The following is a 25,440-nucleotide window of genomic DNA, read 5'->3' as shown; positions in this document are numbered from 1 at the left end:
TGAAACGAGTCATTTCATGGGGGTTGTGACACTCAAAAAAATGATCCACTGTTTTGCAGCTGCTCCTTTTCCCATGATTGTGTGCGGGAAAATTGCTTTTTGGGCCAGTGTGCATCACATGACGGACCCAGGAGTTGTAATTCCACAGTTTGGCTGCTATGTCAAATTGGCTTCAAAGCCCCACGCACTTCCTGGGGGCTTGCAGGGAAGATATCTTAGCTGATTGAGATGGTTAGCAAGAAAAGTACAGCGGAGTATCATCTGCATAGCAATATAATGAAACATCATGATTTTAATAATGTAATATGGCCCAAAGGGAGTAAATAAAGAGGAAATAAAATTGGTCCTAGAATGCACCCCTGCTGCACTCCATACATAGACAATGCTTTAGAGGAAGTAAAGCCAACAGAAACAACAAATTTTCTGTTAGAAAGGTATGAAGAGAACCACTGGAGAGCTGTCCCAGACATAACAACCCATGTTCTCAACCTTTCAGTAATACTGTTATGATCCACTGTGTCAAATGCGGCCCTAACATCAAGCAGGACCAGTACTGAGCATTCACCTGCATCAGCCTTCATCAAGATATCATTGACAACTCTTCAAGGGCAGTTTCTGTGCTGTGTTTCAAACCTGATAGAAATTTCTCAAAAATATTGTTATTGATCAAGATTTCCAAAAACTGATTTGATACCATTTTCTCTAGAATTTTTGATATAAAGGGAAGCTTAGAATCGGTGTATAGTTGCTATAGTCAGAGGGATCAGAACTAGGTTTTTTGAGAAGTGGCTGGATACTAGCACATCCAGAAAATAAAGAACTGTTGATGATTGAGAGCAGGTATGGGGCTACAGTATCTAGAACCTCTAATAAGAGTTTGGTAGATATTATGTCCAGTGGGCTTGATGATGGTGTGATATGTGAAAACATTTCAGTTCATTCTTGGATAGTAATTTCCTTAAAAACACATAAAGTATCAAGCTGAGGACAAGCTAAGTCAGACACAGAAGTGTGGGGGTGAATTTTCAATCGAACGCCCTCAATCTTATCAATGAAAAAGGTTAAAAACCTTTCACAATCTGCATTAGAAGTAATACGGACACCAGGAGAACAGGCTGACTAATCGATCAGTGGTCTTAAATAAGAAACTAGGCTTGTGCTGGTTGGAGGTGATGAGCTCTGAAAAGTATTTTGCTTTTGTATCTTTAATTTCACGGTTATGAGATTGTAATAAAAAATTTCATATGCTCATAGTGTACTGAGAGCTTTGATTTCTTCCACTGTCACTGTCACTCCCAGTCTTTCTACACTCCCTTTTCATGCCACAGACTCTTTTAGTATTCCAAAGTGATACAGTTGATTAATTGGATTTGAACGGAGTTATTTGATCCATTGTTACAGTAATATAAAATTTAGAGCTTTAAGCTATCATATGTTTCTGATTTCTAAAGCCTTCATCAGCCATGGAGTTGCAGTTGCTAAAAGCTGTATTAATTTGTTTTTTTTGGCCACTTGGAGGCAGCACAACTGTAAACAAAACTTTGACCTATTACCACCTTATGAAGTTGATATGGTGAACACGTTAGCAAACAGTTGCTGTGCAGACACAAATCAATATTAGCATTCATTTGGAGTCATGTTTATGACCACTTGATGAAAGTCCAATATTCCTTTTAGCTCCTTTTTGGTCTCCACCAACTCAGGAAAATATGTGGGTCCTTAACTGCTAGATGTCTACCTTAATCAGCTAGTGATGAGAGTGTAATTTGCAAGCTTTAAAACCGCGACAAAAATGACAAAAGTTTGGCCACTTGGGGGCAGCACAACAGGCTGTAAAAACAATGCACATAAACCTTGTAAAGCCGGCAAACTCATTAGCTACGTCTCAGATACATTAACAAACAGTAGTAGCAGGATTTCACTTCTTTTTCTCATTCTTTATTTGAAATGGAAACTTCTGATCCGAAATATTTGAATGGACAACGTGGACAACCCATGGAACAAATTTAGCAACAAAGACTCTGGAATTGACGGCTGTTTGTCGGCATGCGTAAACAATCTGACGTCATCACAAGGAGGAAGTAAGGGTAACATTGCAAACAAAGCGTTCAGATCAAACTGAAGCCCCGGCTTTTGACTTGCAGGGAGCATTTTTACACAGCTCAGGTTTTGGACCTTTGACCGTGTTTAACATAAACATGCAACATCATAACAGTGTAAAAATAACAGAAAATCACAAAAAGCATGATATGTCCCCTTTAAGCTATCATGTTTCATGTTTCATGCTTCTTTAAGCTGATGCATGAAGCCATGGAGCTGCAGTCACTTCAAATAGATTTGTTCTCTACCTGTTAAATATAAAAGTTGTCATCAGTTGTTACGGCACAGTCAGGATAAGTGAGCTTCCCTCCTCCATCGCAAATTATGTAAATGTTGCACTCACTTTCAAGTACCTGTTTAAACTGTGTAATCCCACTTTAACACACACACACACACACACACACATACACACCTACACAACGAATGAAGTGTCTCTTGTTTGAAGGAGAACAAATCTTTCTCGATGAGGCAGTAATGTGATCTCCTATAGACAGACCGACAGCGGAGTGGAGGATCAGTATAAACATAATTACATTTATGACAGAAACGCGCCTCATCTCATCAGTCAGCGGATGAGAGGGAGGCTGGGGTGATGCGTTTTGTTGTCCGTCCAGAGAGTGGAGTGGGGATATCACTTTATCCACTTATAGCATATTAGGCTACAGCTAATTGAATGAATTGGATAAGGCTTAAACCACACCGAGAGTTTACGCTCCACATCGCCTACTCACTAGCTCATCTGTAATGAAATCCTTCACACTTCTGAAGATATTCGTATTAAATGTTTTGTCCTTGTTAGTCACATCTTCTTACTTCTGTAATATTTTTAATTGAGCTCAATTATTTGAGGGATTTTGCTTTTTTAAAGACATGTTTGAGGATCTACATCAACACAAACTAATTTTATTTATCTACGCAAGCTTTAGCCTTTAGGGAAGGTAAATTGCGGAATTAAATCAACATTTGTTTCATAATCAGGATGATTAATAACAACTGATTGATGCCCTTGTGTGTAATTATGGTATCTATTATCATACCGCACAAAATCCTTCACCCTTCTGGCACAGTATGTGACAACAACATTTTTGATTCCTGAGTCTCGTCCAAATCCCTGGTGTGCACAGTATGATGTGGGTGGTTTTATACTGGTAACAGCATTTCAAGTGCAAACAACCAGAAATAGAACAACGTGTGGGAAATAACACTGAGCATATGTACCTTTTGATTTCCATTTATTACTCAGCGAGACTGGAGGTTTGTTTATTGAGCTGTGCCTATCTTTAAGGGGTAGTTTTAAACTTAGAAAGATCGAACTTGGTTGCCAAGAGAGTTTCATTAGATTGTGAGATCATTAAATCAAGAGGAGGAAGCCTCTTTGTGAAAGCCGATACTCTGCCACTAAACAAGACAAGATATCAACTTACTGTAATTGCAACCACACAACAGACATAATACACACTGTAATCAGAATCATCTGAACATCTTCTAAGACTCTGCTTTAAAACTTGTCAGTTTTTCACATCCAGTTGTACTACATTTTGTCATACTTTTTGTTTTCAAAGGCTACTTTAAATTTAGTTTTTGTCTAATTTGTGTTGTGGAAAAGGGGTAATCGACAAATATTTTCTCTCATAGTTGCCGTTGATGAAATTAACACTGGCAGAAATGATTCTATTCATTATTTAGTTGATTTATTAAACTTCCAACCCACTGCTTTACACTGCATAGCAGGTGGTAGTAATGTATCTATGTGTAGGCTTGCCAGCTGCCAATAAGTACAAAGTAGACGTATAGTCTTACTTGTACTTCTTCCCAATATCTTCCCATTATCTGCACAAACTCAGGTGCTTTATATGTTTTACTTAATTTACATATAATGAACAAATCAGTAGGATCGACCATACAGCATTATAGTTACAAACCTACGATGGTGAAAAAAAACAGCATTAAGGAGCCGAAAGGGAGAGACAGTAGGCCATATAATTAATAAGCAATTAAATTAAATTATTTAGAGGCATGTTATGAAGGTTGACTTTACATAAAGGAGAAATAACATTATTTTAAAAGATGTCTGTCTGATAAAACATATAGGAAAGGAACATATTTATCCAAAGCATTGATAAAACAATATCATATTTAATATTTATTTTTTACAATCTCAAATATGCAGTTTTATCTGATAAATAGATATGTAACCAATTTTTTTTATATGAATATATAAACAACAGTGGATGTTCTGCTGAATATTGAGGAGTGTTTGAAAAATGATTTCTAATATTCAGGTCAACAACTGGACTGGTGTGATACCAAATTTTTGAAAGAAGTGGGCATTTAAGTGGCAGGGATATACAATAGTTGCATTAAAGTTTAGGATCCAGTGTTCCTGGAATTTGGCCCATATAATTAGAAAAGATGAGATGAGATGAGATTTGATTCGATTCGATTCGATTTGATTCAACTTTATTGTAATCATGCAGAGTACGAGTAGAGAGCCAATGAAATGCAGCTAGCATCCAACCAGAAGTGCAAAAATATAGTATTGTGTACAGATGAGTACAGGAAAGTAAGTGAATAAGTGATGCTATATCTTCCAATATGTACAGTGATCAACAGTGGAGAGTTACAATATACAAATATTATATATGTAAATATTTTAAATACATTATAGTATAGCATATACAGAGGAGAATTGGACAGAGTTGTATGTACAGTATGAACAGCATATGTACATTTGGTTTAGTATGCAGAGTATAAACAACATATGTAGCCTATGTATAGTAGTACTGTTGATTATATGTACAGTAATATTATTTGAACAGTGTAGGGGTTCAGACTGTGAAAATATGAATAGTACAAATTACATGTTCATTAAAGTACTGTAAACAGTGCAGTAAAAAAAGTCCCAAATATACTGGGACACAGGTGAGCTTTCTTAAGGCTCCATAGGAAGTAAAGGCGCTGTTGGGCCTTTTTGACCAGGAGTCAAAGGAGTTAAGGGACCAGGTGAGATCATCAGAGATGTGGATGCCAAGGAACTTACAGCTTGACCCTACAGCCCTGTTGATGTAGATGGGGATTTGTGCATGGCTCCCAGCTCGTCTGAAATCCACAATGATCTCCTCGGCCTTCTGGGTGTTAAGCGCCAGGTTGTTGTTGAACCTCATCCCTGTAGGCCGTCTCGTCATCACCTCTGATAAGACCTACCACAATGGTTGGCTGTGGTGTTTGAGCCATAGACAGGAACGCAGTACAAAAGAAGGCTCAGCACGCAGCCTTGTGTCACACCAGTATTCAGGGTGATAGTGGAGGAGGAGAGGTTATCTAACTAAACAGACTGTTTGTCAGAAAGTCCAGAGTCCAGTCGCAGAGGGATGTGCTGATACCAAGCTGGCTAAGCTTGGAAATCAGCTTTGAGGAGATCACAGGGTTAAATACTGAACTGAAGTCAACGGACAGCATTCTGACATATGAGTTGTGACTGTCCAAGTGGGTCAGAGCAGAGTCGAGTGCTGTGGAGATGGTGTCCTCTGTTGACCTGTTGCAGCGTCATGCAAACTGGTGACAGACTTCAAGATTTCAAGTGTGAAAGAACCAGTCTTTCCAAGCACTTGGCAATGATGGGGGTGAGAGCAATAGGACAGAAGTCATTCAGGGTCATAGCAGTGGAGTACTTCTACACTGGCACTATGGAGGTGATCTTGAAACTCGTTGGAACAACTGCCTGGGCCAGGGACAGATTGAAAATGTCCGTAAAGACCCTGACCAGTTGCTCTGCACAGGCTCTAAGCATGTGGCCAGGTACTCCATCAGGGCAAGCTGCCTTCCTTGCATTCAACTTGTTCAGGGGGGAGCAAACATCTGAAGTGGAGAGTGAGAGGGGCTGGCAGATCTGCTTTGAGGATGGTCTCCTTATTTCCCCGGTCAAAGCGACTGTAGAAGGAGTTGAGCTTGTGGGGGAGGGAGGCAGAGCTGGTTGGGGGCACAGTGCTGGGTGGTTTGATGTCTGTGTATGCTTTGATTAATTGACTAAAAGTTAGGTCAGCTCAACCTCTGCTGCATTGATTTGAACCATTTTAATCTTAATTCTTCTATTTTTCTGTTTGCTCTTTTGGAGCATACTATGGACAACAGAACATCAAATCAGAAAATAACTTATAACCTACAAATTGTTCAGTTTGTGATTTTTAATAGAAAAGGTTGTTAAGACATTGGCTTTGCTAAGAAGCACAACCATACATATTTTATCAGTCAGTTTCGAGGTTATGTGTTTTAACAAAGGACAGAGCGATAACATCCTCAGAGCATAAACAACAAGGTCTTTAAATGGTGCATATTTAGTTTAAGTGCATAAAGGACACAGTTTAACAGATGAATCATTTGCCTGTGTGCTTTTTGATTAAATACAGTTGGCTTTGTCAGACTTCTCTAACCCACACAGTGTCATAGAAAATTGGGTCAATTTTGAAACATCCGTAATTGCCAGAATATGCTTATCTGGTTTTTTTGTATTGGAACGGTCAACAGGGTGGAATATTTTCAGGTCACTGCGCTGTGTAATGTGCTTCTTGTGGCACAGTGTGTACCCAACTGAGAATTGCAAGTGATGCTCATTTGCGCGTGTATGTGTTAGTCTACTTGTACGTGTGTTTGTTTGTAGTTTGTGCCTTGATAATCTGGAGAACAGCGACAAGCTCAGACTGCTCCTGTTGCTAGATTTTTCCTTGGCTCTACTTGGCAGACGACAAACCAAGCAGATGCTTTTGTCTCAGGAAACTTTCTGATTAGTCACTGACCGTATCACACATAAACACCGTGTGCATGTTTGTTTTTGTACTGCATGTTTTTAAAAAAGATTAATATTAAACCCATACCTTTAGCCTAGAATAAACATTAATATTCTGTCTCTTTACTGCCTCAGTGTGACTATCAGTTTGTTTACTGTCAGAAGGTACCTCATTACCTCATAGTGGGTTAATATGTATTGTTGTTTTCATATTTTTATGTTATTAACTGTGTTCGCATCTGTTGACCTTATCTGCTGATTGATGTCTGTTGTCATTGTTTCACAGAAGCTGGACAAACACAAATAACCACTGGAGTGATCAGCTACAGTTCAACAGATCCATCACCATGACAACTGCTAACCCTGCCTCCTAGAAATTTCGTTCATATACAACTAAATTGCCACAGTAAATACATTTTGGGAGAAACATAATGCTGGCTGAAATACATTTTTTCTCAACATAATGAGAAAATGTTTATTTCAACAATGTATTTGGCAAGTTGCAAAAATGTTGATGCCGAAAATATGAGTGAAATGTTCAGAGACAACGTACCAAGTTGTTGTTTTCTTCACCAAAATATCCGATCTTGCAGTATAATATCCGCTAGTAGAAACTAGTATTAAATGCACTGGCAGCACTTTGTTAAGGTTAGTGAAAGATCGTGGTCTTGGTTTAATATAGAAAAAATATGCAATGACTTGAAGCACAACATGTTTGTTAACATTTAAGCCACACCGCGATCTTTCACTAACCTGTACCAAAGTGCTTTTGTTGCCTAAACTTAACCACAGACAGGACTCATGATGTGATGTGAACCCTGGTCTGTGTTGCCAGAGACCTGCAGATCCTTCTTTGATTTATAGTGATGTAAAAAAGTGGTGTACAAAATGAAACATAAGCCAAAGTCAAGACAATGTAAGACAGTGAAGAAATGTCTAAAAGATTAAAAGCAACAGTTATATTGTATTGGCATAAAATATTAAAAAAAAAACCACATTTTTGGCACAGACAGAGCTTCATAAATTGACCACAGTGTATTTTTTAACTTCACTTTTTGTATTCATATCTGTTTTAACATTGATGCCAAGGCCTCTACCTTCTATATTCAGTGTATTATCATCAAATGTTTGCTTTCTCATTGCATTTTCATCAAAACCCAAACTCCATATTAGCAGGAAAAGGTAAAAAAAAGAACAAGGAGTTGAACCAGTCACTTTTGCAAAAAAAAAGTCATCAATCATTCTCTTAATTAATCAAAGAATAAACCTATTAATCACTTTGGTTTATGTCAACCAAGCTGAAGAGTTAAGTATAGTTTCCATCTCTGTGTCATGCCAAACATTGTGCCCATCCCACATGGGATTACAAGACACTGCTATGTTACAAAACATGCATCTCCCGGTAATTTGTACACAAAAGCATGTGGTAAAAGAAAATAAGAAATAGAAATCGTTAAATAGTTAAATAGAAATCTAGAATTGCTTCATAGATTATCCTGATAAAGGGTTTTTCTTCTCTTCTCCCACGCTTCCTCCATGTGGCTGCCTGATTTATATGATTCATACATGAACAGCCAATTCAGTCTTTTGTGTATCATCCATACTTACAAAATCATTTTTTTATCTAGTCTTCTGTTAGTCTATCAAATCTCAGTCCTGTGCAGTTCCCAGTACAAAGGACAGTAGAAAAAAGAGGAACCTTTTTTTTTATCATTATAACATCATCATATACAGCACGTTGAACAAATCTGCTCTTCTTCTTCTTGATTGACAAACCGTCCAGTTTCAACCGTAAGTGGTAAAATACCAGATGTCAGATCTTTAGTTTTCAGACAAATTATATACAACATAATTCTCGGTACCGTATTCATTCTTTGTCATCCTAAATATGCGGTTTCTTTTTAGTCCGTATTTTATACCACTGACCTTTGCTGTGAGCAAACAAAGATTCCCTGAACAAACAAACGTTGAGCTTTTTGTTATTAAAATAAGCCTCACAAAACCCAGCAGTTGTAGAACAATGTGCAAACATCTTTAGACCAACAAATATCTGTCTCGTCGGCCTGCTTTCTTCCATATCTAAGATGTATATAAGTGCCTGATCACTTCAGGGTAGGTGGTGTCTTTCAAGGGACACATTTCTGCATCTCATGCTCCTGAATAGAGAGCCCCCTGAAAGTCCTGCCCCTGGATGGATGGCAGATCTTTTCCCACAACTTAATTCTGTTTCGTTCCTTTCAGGCTGCAGCTTGTTCCTAAGGTGATGGAAAGCCTAAAGAAATCTAGGTTTCTCTATTTCCCAGGCATTGATTGTCAACCAACTTGATTTTTTCCTTGTGATCACACTTAAAGCTCTTCATGGCCAGACACCGTCCTGCATCACTGATACCACCAGTAGGTCTCTGAGGTCTTCTAGAGAGGCTTGTTGGTTGTTTCATGCTCCAGGCGTAAAACTGAAGGAAACCCTGTGAATGAACTATCTGTGGATGCTTTTGTACCCTTTAATGGTCTCTCCCAATAAAAAGCAATGGAGAACATTTTTTGCTGCATTTCTTTGCTCCTTTAGGCACTAAAAAACCAAAAAACATAGTTTTTCCAAAAAAGAGATTTTTAATTATGAGGCTCTACTTAATGGTCAAGATGTCCATTTACAGAAAAAGCGCACTTTCAACAATTTTCTGACATTTTCTCCATTTAAGAGAAATAATTTAATTTCCCCCCAGTTTTTATGGACAAGAGCAATGTATAAAACCCAATAAATAATGTATTTTACATGTAACATATTAAATAATATTAAACATGAAACCTTTTTAAAGGACTGGAGTTATCTGTGTGGTGGTGCAACAGCACAACAGTTTTTTTGGTGATGAATCCACTTCTTGTTGTTCTCTGCCCTTAACAACTCAAACTGGGCTCCACCAAATGGTTGAAAAGAACATTAAGGGTTGAAAAAAGTAGTTCAACACGCAGCTGTTACACTGGACTTTTATTTTTTACTGTTCTATTGTGTCGTCTGTCTTTTGTTGTGAATTGTGTTGTCTGGTCTAGAAAGTTGCAATGACGTTCGTTGCTTTGTACCAAACTAGAATGGAAAAGGTGGACTAAAGGTGAATCACAGCTCTGCAGCGGTTTTCTAACTGACATCAATCTTTTTCAACTGTGGAGGGAAATAGAGTCGCCAGTGAGCTTTTTTGACAGTAAGGCTGTTATTTAGTTCCGATAATGGGGGAACAGTGGTTAGTCGATAGGGATTGGTGGATGGTAAATGCAATCTGCGGACAAACAAACAAGTCCTGGCTTCATGCTGTGATCTGGATACGACTACGATTTAGTAAACCACAATCATAGTCAGACATGGGCAGTCAAATGCGAAAATCTGTTTCTCGTTTGTGGCTTCAGTCATGGCTAATTTCTCATGCCATTATGTAATCCTAACTGCTACAGTATTTCCATTATAATATTGGCGATGACTCTGACATAATCATAGATATGTAACAAATTGTGCATGAACATATGCATCCTCCCACATACATCTGTTGTCACTTGCATTTCATGATGTTTTTCGCTGTAGGACTGTAATTAGTCTTTCTTGTGTAAATAATGTATATTTTGCAGTTAGCACATTTGCACATTTTATCAAAGCATTTATTAAAATATTAATTTGCGAATCATAACCGTAATTAAAATATTTTATTTATGTATTTCAAGCTGTCACCACTCTGATATCTACTCTTCTGGGTGGATAATTACAACAAATTCATTGAAATAATGGAGTACAGTCTTTAAAGGGTAGCTCCGCTTGTTTTACACATGAAAGTCAGTTTTCGCCTCCTGAGGACTGCATGTGAAAATAGTTGTATAATGTCTTTTGTGGCCTTGGAGGAGCTTTGTGAAAAATAACCTTGAAGATGTCGTGAAGGGTTATCTTACTTTTAACAGAAAGCCCTTGTTAGGCACCAGGGTCATGGAGTTTAAAGGATGTGGGCTTTTATCAGGCAGGCAGGGAGAGTCTATCATATAACTGTCATATAATTTCCGTGTAGATACATTATCTGTATTGTGTGTGCTCATTTAAAAGAAAAAATGGTATTTGTTAACCTTGGCGTTATTCTCATATGACCCATTATGACAGTTGAGAGAGAGAGATTCGGAAAAGTCAGACAAGAACGAAGTCGATCAGAGTCTTCTAAAAAAAAAAGTTAGTGCAACAGAAATCATCTCAAACATTTGTCTCTCTGTCTGACTGAAAGTAAACACAGAAAGTGATCTGCTGAACTGCAAAGCAAAAGAAATCCATCCCGGTTTGTCTCATGAGAAGGAGGTCGATGTGGATAGTGGGCATAAAGTTTAGAATACAAAAACACTGGTTAGGGAAGGATTCTGGCTTTGGATGAATATTAAAAAAACTAAAAATGTCCTGTCTCATGCCACTATTAACTTTTTAAATATTCAATCAAGACCACGATCTTTCCCTAATCTTAACCGCCTGCTTTGAGTTGCCTAAACATAACCATAAAAACATGCTTTAGGTGCCACAAGCAGATATTGCAGGAAACAAATGACAGCTCAGTCAGACAACTCATGTTTGAGATGTTTATTTATAGCAAGCAGAATATAGAGTTTGGCATCTAGGCTCTGACCTCATCACTCCCCGCAGAATATGTTTGCACAGAGATATTGGGGAGTGATATATGTCCCCTAGTCGGAGCACGCAGGTGGTTGCTGGGGCGGTGGCGGTGGCTGAATGAGCAGGCAGCAACACTATGGTGCAGAGCAGCAGCGGTGTTAACATAGCAGAGGGGGAGATGGTATAATTGGGGCTTAAATAGACTGCCGAATTCGGAGGGTGCATTATGATAGATAGATGATATGGAGAGTGAGGCATGTCACGTGTACGTAGCAGTGCGGCTCGAGTCATTGCAGTTAAGGTTTTGCAGATACACTCAGTAAGAACATTTTGTAACTTTGCAAATAAGTTCATTACAAAGTATCCTCATTTTGTTGAGAAAAAATGTAACCTGTGCGGCATTGTGCTTCTTTTAAAAAAGCATATTTGCTGTTGTACAGCAACAAATGTCATTTATAGGAGGCAGAGTTGGCAACAAAAGTAGAAGGAAACACAGATGGTGAATATCTACAAGTCAAATTGAAAAAAATAAAATGACAAAGATACTATTTTAGTTGCTCTACAGTTGCTATGCAGTTTGCTACAACAGCTACAAGGATATCCAGGGGAAAACTTTCTGTGGCCTCAATCAGACCAATGTCTGAGGTGATTTCTATCCAATTGAAGTTTTCTAAAAAGCTAGGAGGTTAATACAAATCTCTACCACAGAGGTGGCGCGTAAAATGTCAGGACCAATAGTAAGAATGGACAGAAATAATAAGAAACCACATTGTCAATTTAAAACTATAATTAGCTTTTCTTCTACCACTATGGTCGTATTAAACGGTGTTGAGTCAACATGAACCGATGCAGTCATTGGCACTCTGCAGCTCATTTGTGGTCCATCTCTCTCGGCCTTCTTAGTGTTGCCGTGGATTCTCCACATCTCTGAGCGCAAAATTTTCAATTGGCTCTCTGCAGGGCAGCCGCTACTTTATTATTAGCCTCCTGACAACTAGGGAGTAATTATGGGATGTCAGGAGGTTCTCCGTGGCTGATGGACAAAGCTATTTGTGGTATGTTCTCTTTCTTTGTTAGTACAACTTGGAATCCATGTGATACGTCGGGCTGAATGACTCTTTTCAGCAGCCTAGGAATGGAAATGCAAAGCTTAATGCCTGCAGTCGGTGGTGATGGTTGCTAGTGTCTTGTCACAGTATGTAAATCAGTTGTCACATGCGATTAACGATCCCACTTGCTCTTTCTGTAACTGCATACAGACAATATGTAATGCATGCTGGATGTATGCTCACTATGTAAAGAGAGAAATAGTCATCACTCAGTTGTTTAATTTGTGGAATGTAAAGAAAGATATTGATCACTGTGAGACGATTCTTGCAGATGGGAGAGAAAAGCGAGCTTTGATGCTTTGAAGTGCATTGATGAATAGCACTTAACCAAGCAGGCGTACATTAGGCCATGGGTTTGAACCTATCACTGAAGGGGGACTCAGGGACCTCTGCCACCTGAGCTCTCATCTCATTAATTATCACCCTGTCAGGTGTGTTACATAAGAAATAACGAAATAACAAAGGAATGTGATCTCCCAGCCCTCATCAGGAGGGAGCTGCATGAAATGAGATGAAATCATCTCAGCTTCCTATCCCTCAACTCTCAGCTAATGAAGGGATCACTCAACCTTTTAAAAGTTGATCTCACCAATCCTGGGGCCTTGACAACAAGGAGAGTTTGAATCTTGTCACTCCAGTTGCTCTTTACACCCTGCATGTGTAGTGGGCACTACAAAGTATAAATCACTGTACTCTTGAGTTTTATTATATACGATGTTATGTGTGTTCATGTCGTTTACTGTCTTATTTTATTTTGACTAGGACAGAAAGGGGAAATTCAGAATTTAGTCTGTGATGTCACTTCAGCTACACAGCCTATTTGGGGAGCTCTTGTTCTGTGTCTCAGTCATTATACTGACTTGAGAGCTGAACAGTCGCCATTGTTTCTAACTCAAGTTGTATCTTCCCTTATTCAGGTAACATGTTTTTCTTGGTTTGTACTCCTGTGTATCCTTGTTTTATAACTAACATTAGTATAACTACAACGCAGACGTCCTGAGCCACACGGTGTGAACAATGCTAACATCTCAGTGTCTCCAACCTTGCTCCACTCATGCTCAGCGGCTTAGTTGCTCGACCACAAATCATTATGATTGGCTGCTCCACTGGAGCGCATTGCAATGATTTGTTGTTGCACACTTTCAGTTCAAACCATTGACTGTATATAAATATGGATGTCATGACAGCTCCCCAAAGGTGAAACCAAAACATCTCGATCTGTCCCTGTTGGTGGGCTGCAGTATAGGTCATAAATCCCGCCCCCTCCATGTTAGCGGATGGGACATGAGCCAAACTAAAAAAATCAAATTACACGTCAATAAATTTTTGCCAAAGATGGTTTCTGTCATTTTAGGTAGTTCTTATCACGCTGTTGTTTGTTCAAGTGCTCATTTTTCTGAAAAGTTTGTTTTAATTAGTTATTTGATGATCTAAAAAGGGGGTGTGACATCATGATTGTCAGGCGGTGGGACGGCTGAAGGGGCGTTTCCTGTGGGATGTCATCCCACCGCCCGACTCTACAGCGCAGACTCTGGCTCCAAATGACGTCACACACGCAAGATGGCAGCCCCTGGAAAGGAGGCATTTTGGCTTCACTTTTGCATAGCGGCAGGAAGTGCGCTATGCGTCGTCCATATTTATATACAATCAATGGTTCAAACAGATAATGATCGGTGCGTTCACGGGCAATCCCTGAAAAGTGCTGGCTTAACCTTGTTACACTTTGCGTCTCAGCCCATCTGAACTTGGAAAAAAAAACTTTAAAAAATCACAAATGTTACATTTGATGAAGCAAAGATGAAAAGTTAGTGTGAGAAAAGGCATGTGTGACATGAGATTGTGAGATCTGTGTCAATTGCATGACATTCATGCTTAATGCATGATGGTGCAGACACACTGGATCTGTTGTCGACAGATCCCATTCATTTTCTATGGATAGCAGGAGACCTGGCTGCGTGGTGCATGATGGATACAGCACAGCGGGTTGATCTTGATAGATTGAGATTATTGAGATGATCTGAATTTGCATAATCATGACCCAACCTCAACTTTATGCAAATGAGTCCATCCAGTGCAATGCACCAGGCCTCATGAAACTCAGATTTAACTGTCAAACTACAGTAGGCAGTGCTGATCAAATATGAATCAAGATTCTGTTACTGCTTTGCCTATTTTCCGCCTCAAATGTTTTCAGAAACATATTTTAGTTGACTGTTTAGCTGTAAAATGAGAACGTTTGTGACCCGGCCGTCATATTGAAGACAGTTGAGCCAAAACCAAGCACTGCCCAACTCGCAGTATGTCACTCACTACGTCACCACCAGCTGGAGCATTTTGTGGGCCGGTGCGTCCAGATGCGTCCTCACGAGAGTCTGTGTATCTCCACTGTAAGAGTTGGCAGCCCTGTCAAAGGTAAACCCAGTTGTCTCTCAGCTACTCAACTTACCCTGGTCAGCGACATCAGGTGGTAAAGTAACAACAGTGAGCTGCAGGATATCTGAGCACAGCCTGCCTGCGATCTGAGGTACATCACAGTTACCAGAGCTAAAGCTATCACAACATACTACTGCCCCCGTCACCATGTGGAACATGGAGTCATCGGAGCAAGAGAAACTGCAGTTGGAGGTGACACCAACACTATACATGCTGTCAAGGGTGCGTCTTGTGGACTTAAGTTGTGGACTTTTTTACTATTGCCAGTCCAGAATTTGAGCATGTAAGTGGCAAGAGCAGAGCGTCACCTATTTCACTGATAAGCAGCCACCTGCGAGAGAGGAGTTAGAGGAACTGGAGGATAAAGGTATAGCTGAACTTCTGTGCTTCACAGATAAAATAAATGAGTGTCAGATTGCAAGTGAGGCACCTCCAAAATTATCCAAGGAAACTGAGGCCCTGCAACTTAAATTGTCATTGATGTCAGCCCCCTCTCAAGCCCCTCCTTCATGGCATAAAGAGTTTTAAAATATCTGGCCAAACTAGTGAGCCTGGGCAGAAAGACTGCCTCACCTTTTCCAGCTTAGCACGCCAGATAGGACATGGTTTAAGCAAGAGCTATTGCTCCTAGTTACCTAGAGGGGAAAACTAACCTGATACTAAACAACTAAGTTCTGAGGTGCAAGGTGCCAAAGAGACCCCTAAAAATTTTGTCATCCATGCATTGGATGTGAGACCTCACAAGAATCAGAGTCAGGTTGAGAAAGCCATTCATTATTGTTGACACACAGAACACCTGACTGCTTTCGTGACCCCCCGGGGTTTGTACAAGTGGATCAGGATACCGTTTGGCCTGATGAATGCGCCTGCCGCCTTCTGGTGATGTATGGAAAACTATCTGGAAGGTTTGGGGGATGAAATTTGTATTCCATATCATGATGACACAATAGTATTCAGCAAATCATTCTTAGCACACGTGTAGGATGTCAGGACAGTGTTCAAGCAGCTCAGACAGCATGGTATAAAGCTAAAGCCCAGCAAATATGAGTTGTTTAGGCAGGAAGTATGCTATCTGGGGTGCATTATATCAGCAGAGGGCAGTAAGATGGACCCAGCTGACACCATTGCAGTGAGGGCTCTGAAGGAGAAAAGACCACACACAGTAGGAGAGCTGAGAGCTATCATAGGCCTCTTGAGCTACTACAGGCAATATATTAGAGATTTCTCCTGCATTGCTGGTCCCCTTTACAACCTCCTGAAAGCTTCCCCAGATACACAGAGGTCAGAAAACTGAGGTGCAAAGACAAAACAGATGAAAGAAAAATACACTCCATTTTTAATGGGCTCCCATCAGCCCATTACATGGACTGAAAACCACCAACAGCTGCTGGAGAAATTGATAGACTATCTGGTAAAGCCACCAATCCTTGCATTCCCAGAGAGGATCAGTGTTTTGGTCCTGTGATTAAGTGTTTGCTGTTTAGTACCAAGCCTGGAGGTCAACCTCTGAAATCATTCAGTATGCAGACTAGATGCTTGTTGCATGAATGGGAGAGACAGACACTGGATGATGATGGTATTTTGCGTCGCAAAACAGCTGTAAGAACGCAACTTGTCCACCCTGAAAAATATAGAGACACAGTGCTAAAAGAATTACATAATAAGATGGGACATCAAGGAGTGGAGAGAGCAACTTCACTTGTAAGAGACAGGTTCTCCTGGCTGCAGATGCAGAGAGAGATTATGTTTTTTGAGCTGCTCCTGTCTAAAAAGCAAGAAGCCCAGCAGAGAAACCAGAGCACCTCTCACCAGTATCATCACTGCTCAGCTGTTTGAGTTGGTGTCTGTTGATTTCCTGCATGTGGACAGATGTTCTGGAGGATATGAGTGCCTATTGGTCATAACTGACCATTTCACACGATTTGCACAAGCTTATACCACAACATCAAAATCAGGCAAGATAGCAGCTGACAAGATATTTAATGACTACGCCTTGAAGTTTGGATTCCCCAGAGGAATGCATCATGATCAAGGAGGCGAATGTGAAAATCAGCTGTTTGCTCAGTTGGCAAAGAACTGTGGCATTGCAGGCTCAAGGCAACACCACATCACCCTGAGAAAAATGGTCAAGTTTTCAACAGGACGCTTCTGCAAATGCTGAAAACACTCACAGAGAGGAAGAAAGCCAACTGGAAGGAGTCATTAAACAAGCTTATCTATGTATACAACTGTACAAGAGGTGAGGTCCAAAGGTTTTCCCCCCTTCTTCTTGTTCAGGAGAGCCCCACAACTTCCTATTGATTTTACTATTCCAGCTAACACAAGAGACTGGAACCTCAGACCACCAGCAATACATGGAAAAATGGAAAAATGAAATGCAAGAAGCGTGTGAGATTACCAGAGAGACTGCAAGGAGATCTGCAGAGGGAGGCAAAAGGAATTATGACAAAGTCAGGAGTTCTGTGTTGGAAGAGGGCGATCGCATCCTTGTCAGAAACATGACTACCAGGGATGGAAAAGGCAAGCTCCTTAGTCACTGGGAAGACTGGGAAGACTGTATTGTATTGTACCATTAGAGATTCCTCTCAAAGTTGCTAAGTAGTAAAAGAAGAAAGTAAAAGAAAAAGAGCATCAGGAAAGACTAAGAAGAAAACAATGCAGCATGACCTGAGAGCAGTGACAATGAAGATGACTGGCATTACTACTTGCCAGTACAACCTCTACCAGCAAATGCAGTCTCAGGCAGATGAAAACAAAGACCCAACTGAAATGGAGTATGTTAACAATTCAATGAACTCCGAGTCAAGGGAGGGATAAGTATCATAGAGGGATGAGAATCAAAGTGAACCACACTTGCTGGATCAAAAGGGCACACCAAATCAAGTGGAAACTGTCTTTCCAGATGAGATTGCTTTAGAGGACAGCATACCGGCACCCTCATCTCCTGGTCTAAGTGGAAATAACAATGAGGCTGTGCAGACTCTTGGGAAGCCGAGGAGAGAAAGATGAGCAGTCTTCACCTACAATGAACTGGGTAAACCAATTAGTTACAGCATCAGACCACCAGCTCATCACACATCCTTGTACCAGCCTTTGCCTCATGGACTTAAAACACCAGGGACTCATTGGAGGAATACTGTGCCGGTCCTCCACCACCAATCAGCGTCCTTACATGGGTACTGACCATAGAGCGCTCCTACATACATTTCATGGACTGTTTCCAGAACAGCAAACACACATTTACACATTTCACGGACTGTTAACAGAAGAGCAAACACACATGTAAACATTTCATGGACTGTTTCCAGAACAGCAAACGCACATTTACACAATTCATGGATTCTTTTGAGAAAACAGAAAACACTCATTCACACATTTCATGGACTCTTTTGAAAAGCAGTCTATTCACACACTCTCACCATTTCATGGACTGTTTCCAGAACAGATTATACTCATATGCGCATTTGATGGACTGTTCCAGGAACAGAGAATATTCACGCACATTTCATGGACTGTTGTCAAAAGCTGAGCATATTCACATAAACACTGATCTGCACAAGAACCTACGATTTATGGACTTTTTTAGAAAACAGTATATATTGTAATGCACTATTTGAGAAAAAGCTGAGTGTTCACACAGAAATTCATAGAAGCTCAAAGAAATTAGTGTCACAAAATGTTATATCAGAGTACTAATGTGTTTTTACATCATATTCAGTCTGTTTTGAATGCAACTTGTACCAAAATAGATTAGATAGACTTTTAAGTGTGTTTACAATCTCATGGTTTGCCAGTGTTAGGGATGAGTACTTATTTCACTACCGGTAGCCATAGTCAGCCAAATCTTTGGTGCAAGATCTGTTTTTGGAGGTGCGTGTGTAGCGGGAACTATACAAAGTATAACTTAATGTACTGTTGAGTTTTGTTATATATGATGTTATGTGTGTTCATGTTGTTTATTGTCTTATTTTATTTTGACTAGAGCAGAAAGGGGAGGTTCAGAATTTAGTATGTGATGTCACCTCAACTAAACAGCCTATAGAGGGAGCTCTTGGTCTGTGTCCCAGTCATTAAATATATTGACTTGAGAGCTGAACAGTTGCTGTTGTTTCTAACTTGAGTTGTATCTTCCTTTATTCAGGGATGTAACACATGGTCACTTAACTTTTGACAGGCTGAAAGAAACTCTTTTGGCTGAAAATGATTGATCTGGGAGTCAGTTTTTGTGTCATTATACTTATTATCCTCCTCAGTTTCTGCTACACTAGACTTATAGGAATAGTTCAACATTGTGGAAGACCTGCTAATCTAATCACAGATTTATATTATCAATTGAGTACATGACACACATAAACCCACAGAGAATTATCACCTGACTCTGCAGCTCCTCTATGGAGCTTTATAGTTGCTTTCAGCTCGTTGTTTTTGGGTTTTCCAGCCCACAACTTCACTGTTTTGGTTCACTCTCACTGTTCAGATAGATATTTCCCCTGGGAGTTTGTGGAGGCCAGAAACAGAGCTAAAAGGACAGTGAATATTGGAGTTACATTCAGGCGGCAGGACATAAAACTCCAAATGAATGTCGCTCTTTATCTGTTGGATGTATAAATAGGCATCTGTTTGCTAGCAGGTTCATCATATCAACTTCAATTGTGATAATATGTGTTGTGTTCCAGGAGGTGATTAGCTTAGCTTGGCATAAATACCTGAAGCAGGGGGAAACAGCTAGCCTGCCTTGTCTCTATACCAGCATCTTTAAAGCTCTAATAACTATTTTATAGGTTGTATCTCATTTGTTTTCATCTGCAATGAACAGAAATTTAAAAATATCTATTTTTGGTTTTAGGAGGAGTCACAGTTTTTGACAGTTTTTGTAATTTAAAGGATAAGGCTGATGATTTTATATATTTTTCTCTTCTGCAGAGCCAAACCAACAATGAATTGATCTATTTACAAGTATTGTATTGTATTCATCTGTGCCATAGACCTCTGTTGTTGTCCAAAAACTATTTAAAAACATGTCAATGAGCCACACTGTTGCACTGGATGACATGTTTCTTTAACAGGAAGACTTTTGGGCACATTGGTCTGTTTAGAAACCGCCCGAGGACTAATAACAGTGATCAGTCTCCGGAGAGTAGTCCTGTGTAAGGCCACTGTGCATGCACTGGAACACGGTTCGGTTTACAGTACTTCGGTAGCTTGTTGTGCTACATATTACAGCCTCTTGACTTTGTTCTGAAGTTCAGTGTAGTAGAGCGAGTTTCTCTGGAGATTGATTGCTGTTATTAGTCTTTGGAGCTGTTTCTAAACAAACTAATGTGATGTAATCTTTATGGCTCATTGATGTGTTTTTAATAGTTTTTGGACGACAGCGGAGGTCCACGGCACAGAGGAATAAGATATATCAGGCCTTGGATACACGCACAGATCAATTTATTGTTGGTTTGGCTCTGCACAGGAGATTTGTTGACAGTAAGAAAAATATAGAAAATCACCAGCTGTACCCTTTGAGAGAGAGTGAAGTTCTTGGAAAATAACAGCCAGGTGCAGTGACTTCCTGGAGTCTTGTCACCAGGGTTGGTACTATTATGCCTATACAAAGACTTATACTAAAACCTGCAATCACCATCTGTATCTGTCATTAGACTTTGGAATTATAGCCAGAGCTTAATGTAGTAGACCCCAAATGGTCTCCACTCAACACTCACACTACTTTAGAGTTGAAATAGCTGATTTTAAACTAATTGCTGTTAAACATAAGCTGCTAAGAATGAATCACCGCTTGAGATACAAAGCAATTTTAAACTGATGCTTGTCTGCTACAAGTTATGACATGGTAAATATTTGTTGTTTCTTTCCATTTTCCTCCAGGGAGAAGTGAAAGCCTCTGCAAAGAGAAATAATATGTAAGGCTTCATATAGAAGGATGGAGAACCGCAGCAGTAGCAGGCAACAAAGAAGAAAAAGAGGCGGTTATAAAGAGGGTAAAATCTGGATTTACAGTACCTGTCCTCGTGCAGTCTTGTTGGTATTGTGCGTCCATTGAGCTTTTGTTGTTGTTATTAGAATTCCTGCTCCTGTGGACAATAACAGCTCTGTGAAGGGTCAAACACAGATTGGCCTTCTCCAGCTGTCTTCCACAAACCTCATCTTGGTGTCCTCTGGATTGGACTTGACATTTATCCAGCAATATGTCTGTGGAAAAAAAATGGCCAAAACTGATGATTGTTTTCAGTATTTTGACTACCTATTGATTGCTAGACTCTAACTCTGTAGGTGCTTTTCTATAGTTTGTTCAATGAAAAAACGTGTTTGCACCTATAGAGAAAACTGCGGAGGATTCAGTGCAGCTTTTAGAACTGGCAGGTGAGTAAAATATGAATTATGATCTCTTTTTGCACTGCTGGATATTTCTGTAACCTGAGTGCTTCCACATCCATTAATGTGCACCAACAGGAGCACTTGACCTGGACCCTCACACTCCAGCTTTAACCAGAACAACTTGACATCAATTTAGCCATGTCAGTTTTGAGATGCTTCCGTCTCCCTCACCATGCAAAGAAATTAAAAACTGTTACAGGGTTGTATAGGTACTTCCAAGCAACAAGGTTGCCATGGCCACTAAAATCACTATGCATGATTGAATGCTTTGGGACATTGTCTCCAGAGATTGTGCTAGATAGGCAAAACATTTCATGAAGCCAGAATGACAGCCGGCCTCAGAATCAAAGCTTTCGGCAGCATAATTTCCCTTCAAATGATCAGAGTAATGTGTCAGAATTCCAGTCGACTGCTGTAGTTCTTCAGGATTTCATTAACAGTAAGTGCTGTACTTAAAAAACTATAAAAGTCTGAAGGAGGTTGTAAAAAATTTAGTAATTGCTTTTTACATCTATGATTGCTATATAATGAGGAGCACAGGGACGCTTTCCCCTCAGGCTTAGGCACATTGAAATATGTCTTATGGGATTAATTTGTGTTAAACATATATGGTACCATATACAGACTGAACCAAGATGTATTCACAGAGCAGCACTGAGGCTGTCAGAATTCACAAGGACTATTATAAATATACAAGTAATATTTAATAATATGTTTTAAAGTACTTAGGTCTCCCTCAGCCTTATAATCAGCATGAATCATCATTTTGTTTCTCTCCATCATCCAGTCTGACATTGTGTTCATGTAAACTAATATCTGTTTTGAAATAGGGGTTATTTTGTGATAACTAATCTGTAGGGAGTAACACATCCGTCCCCCTCGACATCATTTTCAGGTGACACAAATGGTGTGGTGGCAGTTGCTGGGACATTGTTCATGTTGATCGAGGAGATATGACGATTTCATAGTTGTAAATTCTGCAAATCAACTTAGAACAACCTGAACACCTGCATCAATCTCAACCACTTTCAAAAATTGTTCCCATTTTCATGGCAATTTTTCTTTTGCCATTTTTCTAGCTGTGGCACACAAATACAACATATCCATTCCTCATCCCAACTGCAAAGCTTTAATCGGCCAGAGTTATTTTTCCAACAGGACAGAATAAATCAATTGGAAGTAAAATAGAAAAAAGCACATAAAAGTAACACTAGAGAAGAAATTATACTGGCTATTGACTGGGGACAAAATCTGCACATTTTTGAGCAAAAATGTATTTAAAAGTTTATCTGAAGATAATATGAGGCTTCAGCAGTCTGAGTTGGTCAAATAAAGTGGATATCTTCCACAGTTACAGTCTTGTTAGTACAAAATTCACTCTTTGAGTCTTGACAAACAGTGTTTTCCAGTTCAGCTGCAGTGGAAGGATTGTAACAGAAAGACTGATTCTGGCACTAAAAAGACGATAACTTTGAAAGATATTGACTGGATTTGACTCATTTGGACGGCTGAAGCTTCATATTAGCTTCAAGTAATCTTTTAAATACATTTTTGCATAAAAGGAGGACTGTGAATTTTGTCCCCCATCACTTAAAGTGCACTATAAAGGGATTTTCTAATGGTCGGTATGAACAGGAAGGATGATTATCGCAAGTAAAACATGTGTCAATGTTCATTTGGGCACCTGACTATTGTTTTCAAGGACAGCCTTGAAAAATTGTGAACCTATCCTTTAATAAACTACCAATATACACCAAGATTCCCTTCAAGGGCTGCAAAATCTGGAAACATAGACCTATGAATGGTTAATTCCATATTTTCCAAGCATTTAAGTGTTGTGGAGTGAGTATATGATTAAAAAAAAAAACGTGCTCAGCCTTTATTCACCTGACTAATCCTCTCATTCAGTTATATGCCTACCTTACACTTTACATTATAAAGAATGGTCTTCAGCTTTAGAGTGATTCTGTCGTCCAGCCTCTATCAGTATGCACTACATTGATCTATAACTGAGAATAATGAGAGGAAACGCTCTCATGCACATAAATGACTAGTAGTACCTTAGATATCTTATAGAAGCATGTGGATAATCTTAGTACACACTCATTATACTGCACTGCAGGCTGCTACACCATTATCACCCTTTTTCCCTCAGGGAGTCTGTGCTGGTTAAGCTTATAATGTCATTGAATCAAACACTGTGTGTGCAATGTCTGTGTTTTCTCCAGACTACACTCACGCAGACATATTTCCTACATTTTTATTTCTTGTGCTCCGGAGAGTGGCTGTAACATCTGTGTAGTACATTTACCTTTTTTGTGTTTGTTTGGCAATGTCAAGGCTCTTTCATAAAGGCAACTGTTTCTCTGGATATACTCCAAAAAGCATGAGAACACCTCTAACGCCACCTGCTGGTTGATCTGCCTGTTTTTTTTTTGCCTTAACCCCTAAATCACCCTCCAACTGTTGAAGAGAGAAAAATATTTGCAAGGAGACTTACAGTGTGTGTATATTTATTTATTTATTAAAGCAAACAACAGGTGATTAATCCAAAATGGACTGACAATGAATATGACCTTCATCGCTAAGAACGGGGCTTTCAATTTGCACACGGTGTAATGTGATTTGCTGTCAATTTGCTCCCACCCAACCCACACACTGACCACTTTATTATAGCTCAGCTAACTCTTTTGTGCACTGCCTTCACTTATCTCACCACTTAAGTCCTGCTCTTGTTCATGCTATAAATACTGCAACAGCTGCTAATTTCTGATAGTAAAGTAAGTTTAACTGTGAAATAGAATTCAAACAGTCACGGTTGCAGTTTCACATACTTTTATATCTTACAGTGTGTTTTCTTATGTATCTTAATACTGTTTTTATAGTATTTAATAGTTGCACTGAGGACCTATAAGTAATTCCTTGTCATACAAGTTCATTCAATGTAAACATGAGCTTTTGCCTGTCATGTGATGTTTCTATTTTTTCATGTAAGTTGTTTAATGGTGGCTCGAAAACTCCGGAGGGTTTGTCATAAGTTCTTGTTATTTAAAACCAGCAGTATATTCAGATCCATTGCTAAGGTTAAAGTAGTGATATCACAGTGAAATACTATAGTAAGTGTGATTATTAGCTTCATAATGTACTTTAGTATCAAAAGTAAAAGTACTGACATTTTGGACGTTTGAGTCTGATGCACTGTTGTACAGGCAGAATTTTACAGTTGTAAATGCATGAGGTGGAGCTAAATTTTTTTTTTTTTTTTTTTTACAACATTTTACCAGTAATCTACAATAAAGCATCATATTTTATAAACTGATATGTTTTGGATCAAAATCAGAATCTGCAAAGTAACTGTTAACTAAATCTATGAAGTAAATGTAGAGGGTGCTATATTACCCTCTCAAATGTGGTAAAAGTATAAAGTAGCAAAAAATGGAAATACTCAAGAAAAGCACAAATATACTCTAGTAGTAAAAGTTACTTCCCATTTCCTTCATGTGGTAAGACAGTTTACAGACAAGGTCTTTATCAGAAGATTATGCAGGAGCCGATGCATTTCATACACTAGATGCTATTAGTGGCTCTTAACTCTTTTAATTTAGTGCATTGATGAGGTGAATCCAGGTGAAGCCATTATGACCTATTCAATCAAGTCAGCATCTGTTTTTTCAACCTCAATCTCAGACTTTTTAATGTTAATCACAACTGGTGATCTAAAGCCTTTTTATGGCTGCTATCAGCAATGTGTCAGATAAGCTGCTAAACTCTCATGATCATTGATCTTGTCTTCATGGTATCCTCATAATTTTCAAAGTTTTGTGACTTTTCAGCCACTATAAATAGTAAAAGTTTGATTCTGATAATAAAATGTGGTTGTCTGTTGTTTTTTTTAGTACTTTGAGAAGCAGCACAGGATTAAAGAAGAGTTAGAGCCCATTGGGGTGTCCAAAGACAGTTTGACTTTGAAGGAATATAACTGAAAACTCTCACTTTCCCAGTAG

At 39.2% G+C, this 25,440-nt stretch overlaps 1 protein-coding gene across 1 annotated transcript in view; it reads left to right on the top strand.

The window, feature by feature from the left end:
* tnnt2c (troponin T2c, cardiac) overlaps nucleotides 1-7,339 on the top strand; it is an 83,169-nt gene extending 75,830 nt beyond the window's left edge. The window contains exon 4 of the transcript XR_006093889.1: nucleotides 7,170-7,339. The gene's annotated coding sequence lies outside the window, so the exon portion shown is untranslated. The remainder of the gene's footprint in view (nucleotides 1-7,169) is intronic.
* Nucleotides 7,340-25,440: the final 18,101 nt, after the last annotated feature.

This window comes from Thunnus maccoyii, chromosome 23 (assembly GCF_910596095.1).
Source record: "Thunnus maccoyii chromosome 23, fThuMac1.1, whole genome shotgun sequence".
Classification (NCBI taxonomy): domain Eukaryota; kingdom Metazoa; phylum Chordata; class Actinopteri; order Scombriformes; family Scombridae; genus Thunnus; species Thunnus maccoyii.
This window is presented reverse-complemented; position numbering and strand designations above follow the sequence as displayed.